An 18,665-nucleotide genomic window follows, 5' to 3' on the forward strand; every position below is an offset into this window, starting at 1 on the left:
GACCAGTGGACCTGGCCAAGAGTCACAGTCATGGAGGAATTAATTATTGTTTAGTCTGTGGAGGGGCAGAGTTAGGCAGAGCATGGCACGAAGGGTAAATTCTTTTGCTTCTGCAACATTCTCAACATGTGCGTTTTCCTGGCCTCAGACATCAAAACCCCAGATGACCAGGCATGTGGATCCTAAGATACACACCAACTTACAGTGCTTCTCAGGTCTTTGACCTTCGACTAAGAATCATCACCAAACATTTCCAGGTCTATGGATTCAGACTAAATTTTTACACCAGCTCCCTTTAGCTGGTGGATGGCATATGAGCACCGTTCTCTGCCTATTTAACAAGTAAGCTAATCACCCACACGGTGCCCATCATATATACGTCGAGAGTGCCCCCAACTAATGCACTCCTTCTACCTAGACACAAACATAGCTTGGCCCATGAAGAGAATTTATGGAGGTAGTACAGCACTGGCTGTTCAGTGAGCTGAAGAGTGCCAGAGAGGACAGCACTGTGAAGTTTGTGGAGCATTTTATAGAGGTTTAGATACAGAGAAGAGCTGTGCTCTGAATTATGATAATTCGTGTTATCTTTTCCCCAATGAAGGCTATGGGGCCTGGAGAAACCTACAACACTGCAGAGCTGAATAACCAGGAAGATAGAGTTTGTCCTGTCAGTCCACAAGGAAGCAAAGCTGCAGCTGCATATCAATGATAAAGTCTTTACATAGTTGTTCAACTATTTCTACAGTTTATGAAGCAGCGTAGTTTTAAATTGCGTGTGTATATGTGTGAGCATGTGCGTGTGCATGTGTGCAGATGGAGGACAGGGGTCAATGCCACGTATCTTCATTGACCATTTCCTTTATTTTTTTTTTGAGATAAGGACTCTCAATTAATATCTAGTTTTAGCTATGTTGGCTTTTAACGTGCCTCCAGGATCTGTCTTTATACCTCCCACCACCCGCCACTGGTGCTCAGGTCATAGGTGCATGCTGTCAAGTTTAGTTCTCATGTGGGTGCTAGGATCTGAACTCAAGTTTCACATATACATAATAATAAATATATACATAGGGAACTTAGATCTATACATATATAACTTTTAATAATATACAAAGTTTATTGTGACTTTTTCATATGTATATAAATACAGCATCCTCTCTGCTGAGTCTCTTTTTAACCAACATTAGAAGGATAATCCTCAGTATCAGAGGTAATTTTTGGAAAAAAGTTTGTGAGACTGTCAGTGCCTCGGGCTGGCCAACTTGAATGGCTAGAAACCATTAGTAGTGGCAATCCTAACATCAGACAAACAGAATGTCCTCCTATACATTGCTGATGATTTTGACACGGCCTTTTATCTCTTCTATGCTCAAATACACTGGCTTTTCACAAGTTGCCCAGGCTTCCCCTATGCTCCTGTTCTTCAGCGCTCAGCCACCGAAGCTCATAACTCAAAGCTTCGCTTTGCTCTGCAAACTGCGTTCCTCCACATCAGACCTGACTTGCCCAGGAAATAGTTTATTCCCTCAAATATTTCAGTGATAACTCTTACAGATTGGATCTATGTGACTCTGAGATTATTTTAGTAATTCCTAGAATATAAGCTCCGGTGTCAACATTATTAACCTATTTTCAAGAGCACGAACTTAATGATTCTTTAATTATGATTAAAATTTGAAGTGCCTGCCACTAATTAAAATGTAAGCACGTACAATCCTAAATGTGTAATACCTTTACAACATGCGTTTCACTTGGCACCAGAATGAGGATGTAAAATTCCCTTTCAGATTTAACAGTATTTTTTTTCTTTCTTTCCACCTATTTTAAGAAAAACAACAATCTGAAAGATCTTTAAGATACTTCCTTGTATCTTTGAATAATTTATGGCCAAATATTTTTCCAACTCTTTTATCCCTTGTGGTAGTATTTTGCCTCTGAGTTCCTTATCTAATTGCTATAAATGACAATGTGAATTATGTGAAAAGAATGACAAGAAAGAAGAATTCATTACATGCAGTGTAGTATATATCTACACAGCTATAGCGCTGGTTGGAATACTAAGAGTCTTGAGTGTTAGTTGGTACATGGCCACGACACTTGTCCTTCCGTAGGACTTCTGATATTATTCTGGTCTTCAGGAAATGGCCTGAAAAGCCTTCTGCATCACACAAACTGTTAAATATCACTGCTTACTCTATGACTCCTACTAAGTATTTTCTATCTCGAATCAATGCTTTTGTTTTTGTTTTTAAATAAAAACTTACACATAAACAAACTAAAATGAGCAAGAACAACAACTCTATAACAGCAGAGCTCAAGGGGGAAAAAAAAGGATATTTTTAGGAGAAAGGAATGTAAAAGGTCCTTTGGGGAGAACTGAACATAGGGTGACACTAGGAGATAGAGGCATGGCTAGCCATCCACTGGACAATGAAGATTTGTCCTGTACTCACTCATGAAGTGGGAGGCAGTGCTGAAGGGGTAGATTTTCACGACAGTCTTGGATTCTTTTATTTTTATCATCACTGAGGACAGGGGTAGAAATGTCTATTGTTTTTCTGGCAGGTAAGTCTTTGGGTTTCCCTTTGCAGTCCAGTGGCTTGAATCCAGGCCCTTGCTCACTCTAGGCCAGCCCTCTGCTAAGCAACAAGCTTACAACCCAGTCCTGGAGAAGTCTATTGGAAATAAAAGAAATACACAGCGAGACTCTCTCTTCCCTATGCAGGTGGAGGGGTCAGATTGCCAAAGTCTGCACTGGGAGTGAAATTCCAATTCTAATTTCATGGGACACAGAGTCAACATTCCATCTCAGACTGACACAGCCACAGGAGGCTTCAGAGACACAGAGGCAAGCCAAATGCGTAGCATCCTTCCCACAGCCCAGGCATGAAGGACAGACAGAGGCCTTGAACGCTCATCACCATGACAGTAAAACCCTGCAAGGATAAAGAGATCTCCAAGGAGCCAGAGTGACCAGATGTAAGGAAAGCCAGACTCTGGCCTGAGATCATTAAGACTGGGGGTGGGGTGGGGAGGCTGAATGGAAAAAAAGGGGGGTTTTGTTTGTTTGTTTGTTTGTTTTTTAGGTTAAAAGAACTACAATGATTAAACAAAGGATAGAAGAAAGACACCAATCTAGGGAAATACTGGGTGGATCTATACAACACCAAATAAAGCCTTATCAGTGAAAATTACAGTCATTGAAATAAAGGCAAGTGAATTTAATAGAAGATTAGGAAACAGGTAGAGAACTATAATTTCAAAGTTGTATTTAAGGAAGACAACCAGAATGCAATAGAGAGGAAAAAAATGATTAGAGCTTAATAGATACGAAAAGGGAGACCAACAAAAGGCGGAGAGAGAAGAGGGACGGTGCAGTAGGTGTGCAGTGAGGTTTATAAGCAGTCCAGACCCGGAGAAACCCTACCTTCAGATGAGAGAAGTTAACAAGGGCATGGGTTTCAAACCTGGACACTGCCAGGAGGAAGTCTGGAAACCGTGGCGACAGTGATTTGTCATGTCTGAACTTTTGACTCACTCTTCTCCCCATTCCCATGCATCCCCATTCTTACAAGATCCCGCCGCCTTCTCCTCTTCCTCCTCCCTCCCTTTGTCCTTCCCCCTCCTCTTCTGCTTCCTCCTCCTCTTCCTCTTCCTCTTTCTGCTTCTCCTTATCCTCTTTTTTTTTTTTTCCCCTCTTCCACCTCCTCCCTTTCCTCCTTGGTTAGAATTTGGGTGATGGTAACTCCACCTTCGTTTATTCTGGAGACCAATCACGGACCAGTCCTTAGACCCACCTACTATTTCCCTAGATTGTGCTTCTGTCCTTGTTTGATCTTTAAGTTCTTTTAACTAAAACCATTTCCCATTGTTTCACTCACCCCTGCATCCCGTGCCTTAATTAGCTCAGTGTGCCTTTCCTGACATCTGGTGACTCTGGTTGCTTGGGGATGTCTTCAGTCTCGCAGGGGTTTACTGTCATGGCGATGAGCTTCCTTGCCCATGTCTGTCCTTCAGGCTTGAGTGTTTGGTTTTCCCTTTTTTACATCCCTGAGCCAATCCAGCCGGGAAGTCAGATGTGACCCACCCATGAATCTCACCAGGCTGCACTTCCGGTTATGATACAGCAGGGGCAAGGTGTACATTGATACACTTCATGCAAGTTAAAAGGTGGCTACACCATGACCTAGGTGGCAAAGGCAAGTCTTGGACCTATTGTCTGGACCACTTGTATCTTCTTGTTCTCTTTTATTTTTCCTCTGTACTCATGATCCATCACGGCCATTTACTATCTGAGTTCCCCCCATATGTCCTAGACTGGATAGAGATTTCCCTTCAGTAGGGAGATTTTCAGCTCATTTTAAGCAGCCAGTAGATAAGCAATGGAGCCAATGATTTGAAGAAGTTAAGCATTATGCTCTGTGACATGGGTTAGAGAAGTCTCTTCAGTGTTGAGCATACTGTACCGAGGTAGCATATTTATATAATTTAATACAAAAAAGTAATGTTGCTATCATAAGAAAAAATTAACTGGGATTATTTGTTTTATATTCCTAAAGGAACAAATCAATTTCTAATGTTGAGATCATAAGAAAAAAAAAAACTGGGATTATTTGTTTTATATTCCTAAAGGAACAAATCAATTTCACATTCTACTAAAAAAAAGACAGTTTGTATATTCAGGCCATTATTTTTAAATTGGGTGTATTTTAAAATCATCATCATCATCATCATCATCATCATCATCATCATCATTCTAATGGTGGATTCCCTACAGAATCGCTTAACAGCATCTCTAAGATGCTCAGGTAGAACAGGGAATACCAGCACAAGACAGCTACTCTGTTGAATTCCCATAGCTTTGTGTCTTAGGGCAAACACTCGTCTTTATATTTTGAAAGTATTATAGAGGCCAAGGTATAAGGAGTAGATACTGAGACAGTGACTTAAGCCACTGACATGAAGAACACCAGTTTCAATTTAACTGATACAGTTAAACTAGGACCCCAAAAGGGCTACTCTGGGCGAGTTGATTGGCAGCTGTTAGCTTTGGAGGCCTTGAAACTAATCATGTTTGCTGCCCACCTTGTGGATTCTATGTTTCCTCTCTCCTCCTGCATATGTAGAGAGTGAAAACAGACATTCTTGTTAGCTCAGTTGACATGTCTAGGGTTCTAAAAGGCTAAGGTCAAATATATATATATATATATATATATATATATATATATATATATATATATATATTGCATATGTGTATCTATGTATCTGTCTATCTATATCTGTATTTATTATCTATTTATCTATCTATCCAGAGATTAATAAATAGACCATGGGGGAAGTACAGAGTCAATTTTGCTGTTGTAGTATGTGTTTCGCCTTTTGTCATTTTGACATCCTTCCTTGGCTGCAGGGACCCCTGACTATACTGTGGTGCTGAATGACTAACCCCTGGCCATTGCTCTTTCTTAGGGCTCTTTATTCACACGTTGTTGGTCTGTTCTGCAACTTCAAGAGTTCAGCAAGATTCCCTAGGCAACCTTTTGCGTGAACGGACAGGCTGCAGTGAACTCCAGAGCGCCCTCAAGTGGCTCTTACCAAAAATAAGCTCCGTGGAGGCCTCTCTTTTAAGCCCTCTCTAGACATGTTCTTTACCTGGATTAAGACCGCAGCTATATTTTAATGCAAGGAATATACTCAGGACGATAGACCCAAGAGGATTCTTTTGTGTGCAGGGAAAGATTATTGTTCAGTGTTTTAACTGTGAAGACGTGTCCAAGATTATCTTTTATTATTATCATCATTATTATCTTCATATGTGCCATATACCCTCATTTTCTCACAGCACGTATTAACCCATAGAAAAGAACGTTATTTGCATGGCATATTTTAAAAATATAGGCTGTAGCAAACAAAATTCCTTTCTGTAGTGGAGGCATATAATGTCCACCCCCCACCCCCCAAAATTAGGACAGTGTACCACTTCTGTTTTAAACTGCAGTGCTACTATGTTCAGCCTTTCCAAAAGCCCTTTCATAAAATTGATAGATTATTTTTCCTAGTAAAGAGCCTTTTATTCTGTGTGCCAGACCTGGTTCTCCCGAGTTGAAATATTGTTTTAGCATTCCCCCTCCCCAACCATGTTGGCATTTCACTGCTGAATAAAATTACAAATTGTATACCTGATTCTCCAGGGCACAGAAAAGTCTCAAAGGGCTTGCAATGGGCACAGGAAGAGATATGTTTGTTTGTTATTCTTAAATCGACCTGGTGAGAACCCATGGACCCATGCAAATTTCTATTAGGATGGCTGTTGCATAGAGAAACGAGCATTTTGTGTGGGAGACATGAGTTATAGGCTTGTGTGTTGGTGTTGGCTACAAAACAGTTCCGTGCTTTAGTGGTACATAGAGAACGGAGTGTAAGCATGTAACAATAGCTGTCATTCACTGATTTTTGTCATGAGTTTAATGTACCTAGTTTTAATCATCTTGGCTATTTTGCAAAGTAGGAATGTCCTCATTTTAAACTGGAGAAGTGGAAGGATCCGTAGAGGTCCTTTTGCCCAAGTAATAAGCGATGTGAGTAGAATTTGAACACAGGCCTTTCTGCCTTGCCCCCCACTCCTCAAACCTTTAACCCTCCTGTTCTGGCCTCCCAAGTGGGATCACATCCATCTATTATCACTGCACTTGGCCCCGGATCCAGATGAAATATCATGCATTAGTTGCCGTTCTCCATGCTGTGTCGAGATACTTGACAAAACCAAATTAAAGAAGCAAAAATTTATTTTGGCTCACAGCTCAAAGGCACGGTTCATCATGACAGGGTCACAAGGCAGTTGTTTCCACTGTGCCCCCAGTTGGGAGACGAGAGGTGAATCCTGGGCCCAGCTTGCTTTATCTTTTGGTTCAGTTTTGAACCCCGATTCGTGGAATGACGCCCCCTTTCAGTTACAGTGGGTATTACGACCTCAATTACTCTAGAAACTCCCTCACAGACACACCCAGTGGTTTATTTCTTACATGATTCTACATGCCGTCAAGGTGACAAATAATATTAACGACCACAAACAATGCACTCCCAAGTTACTTTAATTATCTCCATTCTATATTTCCCACCGATATAATGAAGGCATCAGGTGACGCAATGGCATGCTGTAATACATGACGTGGGTCATCCTAATGCCCTGTTCACATACAGTTCGTGGTTCATCAGTGACTTAGAAGAAAACAAACTCTTGAACCATGAGGTCCCGTGGAGTCAGGAGTTCCAGTGGCCGAGTTCATCCGACTACCTGCTCTACTCAGCGTTGTGGTGGTGGCCGGGCCTATCTCTCCTCTGGGCACCTTTGCCTGGTCCTGCCCTTCGCCGGGGTGTTCTTCCCTTTTCTCCCTGAGACTTTCTTCTTGCCTTGCAAGAAGAAGGTTAGATGGTCTCGGTTTCCAAAGGATTGCTTGCATAGCCTTGGGAGATGCCTCCTTCTCACCCTCTTTCCAATGGCAGTGCTTATTGCAAATTTTCTTATTATTATTATGATTATATTACTGTAATTAAATACATTCTATTGTTTAAAGGTATACAAATAAATGATGAAAGTAATTTATGATAATAATCAACGATAATAATAGTAATGTGTGTGTGTGTGTGTGTGTGTGTGTGTGAGAGAGAGAGAGAGAGAGAGAGAGAGAGAGAGAGAGAGAGAGAGAGAGAGAGATCCACAAAGTCACTGAGGCTGCATGTGTTTGGAGGTCAGAGGTTGATGACATCAGGAGTGTTCCTTTTTGCGCTTCATCTTATGTTTGAGACAAGGTCTCACTGAGCCTAAAGCTTGGTTTGCTTGAGCCACTCTGGCTGGCCAGGGAGTCACAACCTCTGTCTCTCTTTGCTTTCTAGTACTGGGGTTAGAGGCAAGTGTGGTTGGGTATTGTCTTATTCATTCATTCATTCATTCATTTATTCATTCATTCATTCATTCATTTATATATTTACTTATTTGTGAATTGTCTTTTATGTGAAGGCTAGACGTTTGAATTCAGATCCTCATGGTCATACTTTTACTCTCTGAAGAATCTCTCTAGCCTCTGTGATAATAAAATGATAATAATAACGACGATGATGATGATGGTGGTGGTGGTGGTGGTGGTGGTAAGGGTGTGGTTAGAGAAAAGTCTTATGTGTTTTCAAACTTCCTATATAGCTAAAGATGACCTTGAACCTCTGATCTTTCTGCACTCACTTTCTGAGTGTTGAGAAAGTGGGCACGCACAGCGATACTTTATTTACATCATGCCGAGGGCTTTCTGTGTGTTTGGGAGCATTGGATTATATGAGCTAGACGCCCTTTGTCTTTGGACCCAGAGTCCAGCATGCACACTGCTCCCCATTTTCTTGGCCACTGTTATGATTTCTTGGGCGTTGGCTCAGAGATCACATCATTGTTGAGGTCTTTTCTGGCTCAGAGGGTAAGCTAGGTCCACAGATAATTTGTCTTCACAATTTTGACCATCCCTGAGCGAGCATGCACCACAGCTTAGCCGGTACTGTGCGTGTTTCCCTTTGCTGCCATTCCCAAGGATTGTGATTAGTGATGACACAGTCCTAGTCCTGTGGCACCAACACTGTCCGCAAACGTATGAGATCAGGACACGAGTGATGGCCTATGCTTGAAGTCTTAGGGCTTAGAAGGATGAGACAGGGGGATCACTCAGAGATGGAGCTCAGTCAGGACTACAGACTGAGTTCCATGTCAGCCTGGGCTAATGGACAAAACTTTATTTCAAAAGAAAAAGAAAAGAGCCAGGAAACAAAATCAGAAAATAATTAATAGAAAGACTTGTTATTGAGTGCGGCTATGGAGACCGAAAAACAGGCCAGGCAGTTGTGATCAATCCATTGTGGTTAATACAATGAATGAATGAATGAATGAATGAATGAATGAATGAATTAGACTTTACCAGTTAAAGACCACCCTCACACTTCATTCTTAGCTATGCAAGATAGAGTATAGCACTGATTAACATTTATTTATTCTTATACTAAATATCTACTTATAGATATTTATTGAGCATGCACTATGTGACCCAGTTACAAGTTGAGGTATGAACAAGGAAACATCCAACGAAAGGAGTGTTTATGAACAGTTATACTGAACCACAAAGGATAAAGGACCCACAAACAGAATAAATCAAATGCATTCGCAAGGGGGAGGAAGTTAGACCCGGGACAGGCTGTAAAGGGAATGTTTATCTCAGATGAAAAGACAGAAAATTTTCACAAAGCCTGACATAGTTAAGTACTTTCCAAAAATATTGAAAGGACCCAGTGCTGCTCATGGAAGCTCTGAAATGAAGAGTGGGGGTCTGGCTGGATGCTGCACAAAGACATGGAATAGTAGGTGGCGACTCTAGGTTCTGAAATGTCCTGTGACAGGGATGTGAGAATGCGGGGCTCCACTCAGCAAAGAGAGGCAGGCTTTGGGCAGGTTTGGGGGGCGGAGGGAAGAAGGAGGTTGTTTCTGGAGACACACCCAGCAGTTGATCTTTATAGCTAGGCAGAGAATAGGGTACCCTTGATTTAGGAAACCTAAGATTCAGGGATGCTGAGCAAAGAGAACACCTGAGCCAGAAGCCAACGAAATGGGTGGCTAAGCAAGGAGGCATCCTGACAAGGATGAACTGCCAGGATGGTGTGATGGAGAGAAAGCTCAGAGCTGGAGGTGGAGATAGGATTAGCATATAACCATCCTCAGTGTTGCTGGGCGAGCATCGCTGTGTATGGTTTCCCGTGTCACTTCACTGAGCAGGCACCGTGATTATCTTCCTATTTACTGATGAAACTAAGAGTGTGAAATAAAACAACATTCCCTCTTTGCTCGTCTATCATACAGAGAAATCGGTATTTCTACCATGATTTTGTTGTTTATAAAATGACAGTCTTAGGGCATGCTACTGTGTTTTACACATAGCTATGTTAGTGATTCCAGAGGTGGTGGCTCCTGGGATGAATGAACTGCCTTTGATTTGTCCTTCATTTTGCATATCTTGAAATTCCCAGAAAAAAACAACCAGCAGACAAACCTTGTCCATGAAGTAACTGTGACTCTTTTACATCCTGGTGTGGACATGGGGTTCATGTGCGATTCCAGAATTTTCCCCAACAATAAGGTAGCCCAGTTAAAGGCTGCTTTTTTTTTTCAGGAAGAAATATGAACCCAAAAGGTCTTTTCTGGTTAATCAAAACAGAATTTAAGCAAATTGAATTGATTTAATCTGGAGTTACACAAATGTAAAACACATGTTTTCAACAAGTATTTTTTAAAAAAATCAACCCCGTAATATTATTCCTGATGTTTATTTTTCTTTAGCTCTACAAAGATGGAATTAAAATGTAAATCATAATCCCTCATTTTCTGATGACTTAACATGAAGATTAATAACATTAAAAAATGAAAATGTCCCTAGTCTGATATGATTTGGATCATACCAGATTTTTGGATTCACCTTTATAGTGAAGAGGAATATAAAAAATAAAATGGAAACATAATGATCTTATGTGACTTCTTCCTGATAAATTATTTTAAAATTTAAAGTTATAATAAAAATTACTTTTTTATAAACTTTGGCCCATCTTTTATTTACTGTGTTTTGTAGCGGACAAATCATTTATTTTCCCATTCAACTGACATCCATAACAATAATTTAAAACCAGCTAATAAACATTATGGTTTGTTAGAACTGCTACCGATTAAATCTTAAGTGTCTAATACACACAAATATAAACAGAATGTAATTAGAGCTATTTAAAGAACCCATTTTTAACTTAGATTAACCATACTTCCCATTTGCTGTGGATAAACACTCATAAATGAAACCCATTGCTGAGCAAGAAGCAATTACTCCAGTTTAAAATATTAATATGTACCGCCTTTTAAAAAGCCATGGAAAATCATTTATGGAGTGCACTGTACAGATTCGAGCCAGACCCAAAAGGAAGAATGGGATAGCGTTCAGTGTCCTAATTGAGAAGCCATCAAGTGAGGAATGGCGTGTTCTTTTCCTTTATGAGGCCATTAAACCCTGCTTCGACGTCTGCAGTTTCCAACATAATACTCGCATGTATGTTTAAGTGTGATTTGAAATCGCATGCACACAGAGAAAGCGAGGGAAATTGTACTTCTGACAGAGAACACTTCATAAACCCGTTTTCTTAGGCCTAAGCCGGGTGTATGATAATCTGAACATAGCTGATAGGAGCCTAAGGATAAAGACGGTCTGGTTGAGAACAACGGGAGGCACCTCACGTTGTAACTGAACAAGAAATAAATATACTGAGTCAGATTGCACTGCTCTGTTCTGAGGTATTTCTTATGACATCCTGGGCTGACAACAAAGCTTCCTTAGGCTACCGTTATTCTGAGTGTGGTGAGTTGGACTTGCTTTGGGTTGCTGCTATGAGTTAACTGCGGGTCAAGTCCAGTTACAATGAGCACCATTATCACAAAAACACTTCCAAGTCTCTCGCAGAAATCCTCAGAGCACAGCTTTGTCTATTTGCTCACAGTGACACCCACTCATGGATGAAGCAGGACACATCTGTTAACCCTTGATTTGCTTGAAATAGTCACAATTTGTAGTCGCCGCTTGGATTGTGTCCCTGTCTATAATATGATACTGGCTGAGGGTGTAGGCATTTTCAATGTAATAAGAGGAAAGCTAATTGAGCAGACACCTTCTAGTAACACCCTGTTTCTGCCCAGAGTTAAGAATAAATGCAGATATGGCTGTTTTATTCCATTGCTACCTAACTTCAACAGAGATGAACTCAGTAGACAATTCATGGGTATGGACCTATCTGCCTTGAAGTGTACATGAAATTCAAGAGTTTAGGACTGTATCATTTGATTCCATTTACAAAGTTATAATCAATTATTTCTATTCTGAGTTGTAGAGAGTTCCACTTTCATTGAAGGTTATAGAAGTGTAACAGCTTCAAGGGTTAGGATTAAAAAAAAAATCTTAGCAGGGTGATTTGATGGCTGGCCTGAGGCAAAATTACTGAGCAAGGGACACTTTTCTTTGAAGCTAGTTCCGATTCTCCTCTGTGTCTTCTATTCTGTCCCAGTATGGAAGCTTCATGGGACCCCCTTGGATTTCTAGAGCTTCGCCTACTACACATTTTCTTTTTTTAATTCTGAAGATTGATTTTTCAACAAAGCCCCCTATTGTTAACTTCTTCCTTTATTATTTCTTCTGTTCTTTTGAACATCAGACAGAACCTCATCTAAAAATAGATTAAGTGATAAGAACTTATTTGTTATTTTGTTCCTAATGAACAACAACAACAACAACAAGACACCCAAACCAATATTTACATCTATGTAAGTGTTCTGAGTTAAAGCCTGACCAAGAATATTGTGGTAGAAATTTTTGGATGATTTAATGAGATACTAAATTTTGAAAGGCTTTCTTAGATACGCTGTGCAGGTGGCTGCATATTCTGTAAAATATCTGCTAAAAAATCTTTTGTGGTCAAGTCAAAGAAGCAGATCAGGGGTCTTTGGTTTATTGCTACGTCATGCCCAAACAGCTCTCTAGAACTTTTCCACATTCCAAAACAAGAAGTTTTTTTTTGAGCTGCATTATCTTTCCTAATTTTATTAAAATGTCAGTATTAATTTCTTCAGTTTTATTCTTGCCGCTTAGACCACTCAGTTGAGCAACTTGAGAATTATAAGATTAGGAAAGTTCATTAGGGAACAGGCCAATTATGTCTACCCCACTGTTTTTGGCATTAGCCTCCCAAGCGGGTAAAGGGTTGTAAATGTTTCCTTTTGCTAAATACAACCATGGACTGTAGTTCTACCGAGATTACTTAGAAATGGACCTAATATTGTTGGCATCTCAGGGTCTACAGTGTAGTCCATATCTTTAGAAAATTTTATAACTCATTGACTGAACAGCCTGAATTAGTTGACTGTATTGTTTGGCAAATGCTTGATAGCCAATAGATTTAATACATTGTTAATTATCCCAGTCTCCTTAAAATAGTATTTTCATTTTTATAACCAAGAATATTTAGAGGCTAATTAGAAATCCAGTAATGTGAATTGTAAATTATGTGTAATTACAATAAAAACTAGTGAAGAATAACACACATTACTTATAAATTGTAACACTGTGATAAATTAAAGCAATTACAGGTAAACCAATAATGTTCTTTAATTAAGTAGTTATGAATGAGAATTTGTGCTTCGCATTCACAATAACCTATAAGGTTGAGGATTGCGTTCCTGGCTTCTGCAGAAATCGATTGCACTCTGCTGTGACACTCTGCTAAGAATAACTCCTAAGTTCATTACTGTCATTATGCCATTATCATGTAAAAACACCCAGGATTGTTAAATGTAAAGTGTGCTGACAAGCAATCAACCATGCTTCTTAATATAATTATAATTATGTCACTATCACTTCGTATGCTTTTATGAATCTGAGAGAAAGTTCATATTTCTACAAGTCTTCAGAATTGGTTGCAAAGGAACAGAAGGTAGTCTGTCATAAGCTTACTGAAAATTCTATTGTGTTTGACATTAATAAGGCTATTCATCCTCATAATTATCTGACTGCAGCCTGCTGTCTATATGATTATGGCAATATTTATATGTTGTCAATCTGTTTACTGTATTGCACATTGTTATATTTTGTTATAACTTCTGACCTGTCCAAGTTGCAGTTGATGCTACCGTGAGTTGATAAATGACTCCTAGGACACTTTTGTCCCTTATGGGCTTCTGGATTGTGTGTGTTCATAGAAGTCTCTGGACCTGGAAGCCAAAGCCATCCTATAACTTGGTGAAGACAGAAGAGGGAAGGGAAGGTGCCCGAGATGAAGATGCACTGAGGTTAAATGTCTGCCAGCTTACTTGAATGATGACATTTAAATGATGAACATAGAAAAAGTTGAGACAATATTGATCAATCTAGGTATGCACATGCTGTTAACTTGCTTTGATGAATTAACAGTTGGACTTTCCCAAATGTAAGGGATGCTTCGATTAGTAGCATCCTTGAAAACACAATATTTTGAATATTGTAGATTGATAAACCCAACCAGTAGTGTATATGTAAAGACTACTTATATCAATAATGGTTGTCCTGTCTGAATGTTTTTAAAAAGATTTAATTAATTTTAATGTGTGTGTGTGTGTGTGTGTGTGTGTGTGTGTGTGTGTGTGTCTGATCTCTCTCTTCACATATATTTATGGACTGTGTGTGTACCTGATGCCTGTAAAGGCAACAAGATGGGGTTGCTCCCTCTGGAACTGAAGTTACTAAAGTTAAAGATGACTGTGAGCCACCGTGTGGGTGTCCAGGATGAGCTACAGTCCTCTGCAAAAGAGCTAAGTGTTCTTAACCATTGGGCCATTGCTCCACACTGAGGTCTAAGACCTTCTATACGCAATCCATTTTATGGATCTGGGCAAAGACGGAAATTTGTATGTCAAAGACAGGTAATTTCAGCGTTCAAAGCCCCCACAGGAGCATGCTTGTTACCCTGTTTGTCCCTTTTCATCATGATCATAGTGTGGATGGGTGCAGATAGACACAATCCACTATGGGGTTGCACGTGGCTGGGGGACAGTAAGTAGTAAGGAAGTCTGGACTTTGAGAGAGACATTACCTTAGGTTGCTCTATGTTAACGTGAGCCTGAGAAATGATCGCGGCAAAGGACAGTCAGGGATTTAAATTCTTTACAAAATTAAAACATACAGTAACCCTGAACAGCTGTAGAGAGGCATCTTCCTCAAATATGCTGCAGATGTGTTTAGGAGTTGTAATTCCAACCAGCAGAGAGCATTCATCTTCCGTTTTTAAGTTTAGAACTCATTTTCAGTACCATGTTTATCTATCTATCTTCTATCTATCTACTATCTATCTATTTATCTATCTATCCATCCATCCACCCATCCATCCATCTATCTATCTATCATCTATCTATCTATCTATCTATCTATCTATCTATCTATCTATCTATCTATCTATCTATCATCCATTTATTTATCCATCCATCTATTCTCAAGATGAAGAAACATTCTTGAGAGAGTTATTCCCTTATAGATCTCTTTTCTGTATTGTTCCTTGAAAGATACTTTGGGCTTATCTGTCAACACACACACACACACACACACACACACACACACACACACACACACACCCTGTCCTAAGTTGGAAAGCTCAGACAAAGAAAGAATGACAACTCTCTTGTGTGGATGTTATCAAGTCGGACACTTCTGAGTGTGGATCAGCTGCGTGATCGTTTCAGTTGGCTCCTCTGCATAACTAAACCTGGAAACTGGCTTTGGGCTGGGAGTAGAAGCCAGGTGTGGTTTCACGTGCTTTGCCTCATCAGGAAGGTTAATGTAACCCAAAGAAACAGATGATGGCTTGTTAAAACTGTCCTTTTTTACTTAGTTTATTTTTTATTACTTTTAGTTTTTTATTCTCTCACGACACTGCAAGCTTTGGGAGAAACAAAGGCCACTCTCTTCACACTGTATTTCTTTGGTTAGTGGGTTGAGGTTGATAGCTTGCATACTCTCAGGTTTAGCGTGAACACAGGAATGGGAGTGCTCGGCCAGATATAAAGAAGTGAGCAATGCACCGCGAGGCCCTTGACTTTCTCCCTGATGGTCATACTAGGAACTCATAATATTTGGAATTGGTTACTTAGCTAATTAAAAATCTATAAACATTTAAAAATCATGTTTACACAAAGCCCAAATGCTGTTAGTTTCTTCTCCTTATCAGACAATTTTAAATATAAGTTAATTCCATAATTTTATTTTATGACTATGAGCACCTTGTCTACATGCATATGCACCATGTACATATAATGCCCACAGTACCAGGAAAGGGCCTTGAAACACTGGAAAAGGAGCCCCAGAGGGCTGTCAATCATCACGTGGGTGCTGGGAACAGAACTCTGGTCCTATAGAAGTGCAACTAGTACTGTATACAAAGAAGCCATCCTCTTAGCCCCTTGTTATCTTGGATTTTAGCAAAGGCTCCTGTTGTGCAGTCCAGGCTGGCCTCAAACTAATGATCAATCTTCCTGCCTTGGTGTAAGTTAAGGCACTGTAGGTATATCCAGGTATGCTTATGTGGTATATTTAGTTCAATAATGAAAGTTCACCCTAATAATAGAAATAATGAAAAAACAATAATTGGATATTCTACTTTTACTTTTCTGATATTGGCTTAAATAACTGGAGTCTGTTTAACAAAAGGTGTTTTCAGTTGAAAAAGAGTTCCCAAGGACTATGATCCTGAAGGAGTTAATTCATGCCGTTCCTCCTGTATGAATTAGGAACAATTTTTACAACAGTATGTTTACCTTCTGTTTTGCGAAAGTCAGTTTTTAAGTAAACAGTGTCTTAACAGTTTGAATTGTTCCAACTGTTCTCTGAAAGTTGAGGAAAAGCTATTAAACATTTATTATTTTATATTGTGTTATTTACTGTTGTGATGAATATGCAAATTTTATTAGTGTAATTCAGAAAGCCACAAAAATTATAATTCATGAGTGAAAAATTAAATGTAACGAACTTGCTATTGAAAAAGATACTTCAGCCCATGCTTTCTTATATGTCCATGGGTTGTGAAGGATTTTAGAGAAGAAAATGGAAAAACGTGAGCAATGAATGAATACACTTGCTTAACCATGCTTACTTCTCTTCTATTCATTATACCCAGATAACAGATACAATGTAGATATCCCTCAACAGATGAATAGATAAAGAAAATGTGGTACATTTACACAATGGAACATTACTCAGTCATCATATACAATGAAACCATGAGATTTGCAAGTAAATGTATAGAACTCAAAAATATTATCTGAACTAAGGTATCCCAGACCCCCAAAAGAACAATACAATATGCATTTTCTTATCTGTGATTATTAGCTGTTAAGTCAATGATAACAATCTATAGAACCACAGAGGTCAGGTGTAGAGTAAGAGACTAGTGGGAGAACAGATAGATCTCCCTAGGAAAGGGAAATAGAATAGATAGTTATGGATGGGTTGGAGGAGGAGGGAGGGAGGACTGGAATTAGAAAATCAAGTGGAGGATGGGGGAAGAGAGGGATGAGGGAAGGAATGCAGGGAGAGATAGCTAAAATGAAGGGACATTTGAGGAGAGTATGGAAGCCAATTACAGTAGAATATCTATACATATATGAAGGTGACCTAGAAGAAATCTCTTAATAATGGGGACGACAGATTCCCAACTATACATCTCTTGTCATGAAATGAAGGTTCTAGCAATGAGCTTGGGCTACATCTAATTAAATTGTTTTTCACATGGGTCATGGGAATCCCCAAACAACCAAGGCTGTTGCCAAGACTATAGGTCGCTCTCTACAGACTGCTGGGAAGACCCCGTCCCTGAAACCAACACCTACACAACTCATTGAACATGGAGAAGTTGAGCTGGTGCATACATAGAGCCTTCCCCTCTATGTACTAGTGTCCATGGTCCAGGACGCCCTTCTGCTTACTACCAAAAAAGAAATGTAAAACCAACCTACCCACAAACACTTCAGTCTACAATGGTGTCCTGCCTGCAGGCTATGCTAGTGCAATGGTAGTACAGAGCTTGTGGATGTAACCAACAGGTGTGGTTTAAGGTCCACTCCATGAGATGGAACCCATACCTGAAACTGCCTGGGTGACCAATAACCAGAGACTAAATATCCCAAAGGCTGAGGGTAAAATAAAATACTACTTGTTTTACAAACAAACAAAACCCAACAACAATAAGCAGACTTCTACGACTTCTAATGACATTCTGTTAGACGAATAGACCAATTCCTTTCTCAGCTATCATCAGAGGAGCTTCATCCTGAAGGAGACATACAAACACAGAGATTTAGCCAGACACTCTGTAGAGAGTGAGAGACTTTGCAGTACTGAGATCCAAGCAGGATGTCTTCATCAAATTCCTCCTGTCATGCCATGGTTCAGGGAACCCGATACAAGGGGAGGAGGAAGAAACAAAGTAAGAGCCAAAAGAGATGGAGGACATCAAGGAAACAAGACCCTTTAAGTAAACATGATCAGCACACATATGGCTTTCCAGAAACCGTGGCAGCACGCACAGGCCTTACATGGGACTGCATAAGACGAGGGCCCTAAAGCTAAAAGGAGAAGAGGACACATGCCCCCATCGCTAAACTAGAAGCTATCGCCAGTTGATAGCCACTCGCAAATTTAATTTCCTTCAAGGGGGTCTCAATTTACAACTTACTCTTAAGACTAGACTGCATGCCCAGCCATATATGGCCAAGAGAAAACAAATTCAATGTTAACTTTGGAGATTCCTTTTTCTCATAATGTTATGTCATGGTTTTCCCCTTTAAAATTTCTTATTATTTTTGATTATCTATCTATCTATCTATCTATCTATCTATCTATCTATCTACCCATCCATCCATCCATCTATTCATCTATCATTTATTCCTTCTCTCCTTTTGCCCTAGAGGTCCTTTCTGTATATAGTATGGCTTCCAGTTTAGTGTTTTTATAGGATTCCTGAGTGTGTGTATGAGTGGCTCTCTTCTCTCTCTCTCTCTCTCTCTCTCTCTCTCTCTCTCTCTCTCTCTCTCT

Source organism: Mus pahari, chromosome 19 (assembly GCF_900095145.1).
Source record: "Mus pahari chromosome 19, PAHARI_EIJ_v1.1, whole genome shotgun sequence".
NCBI lineage: Eukaryota > Metazoa > Chordata > Mammalia > Rodentia > Muridae > Mus > Mus pahari.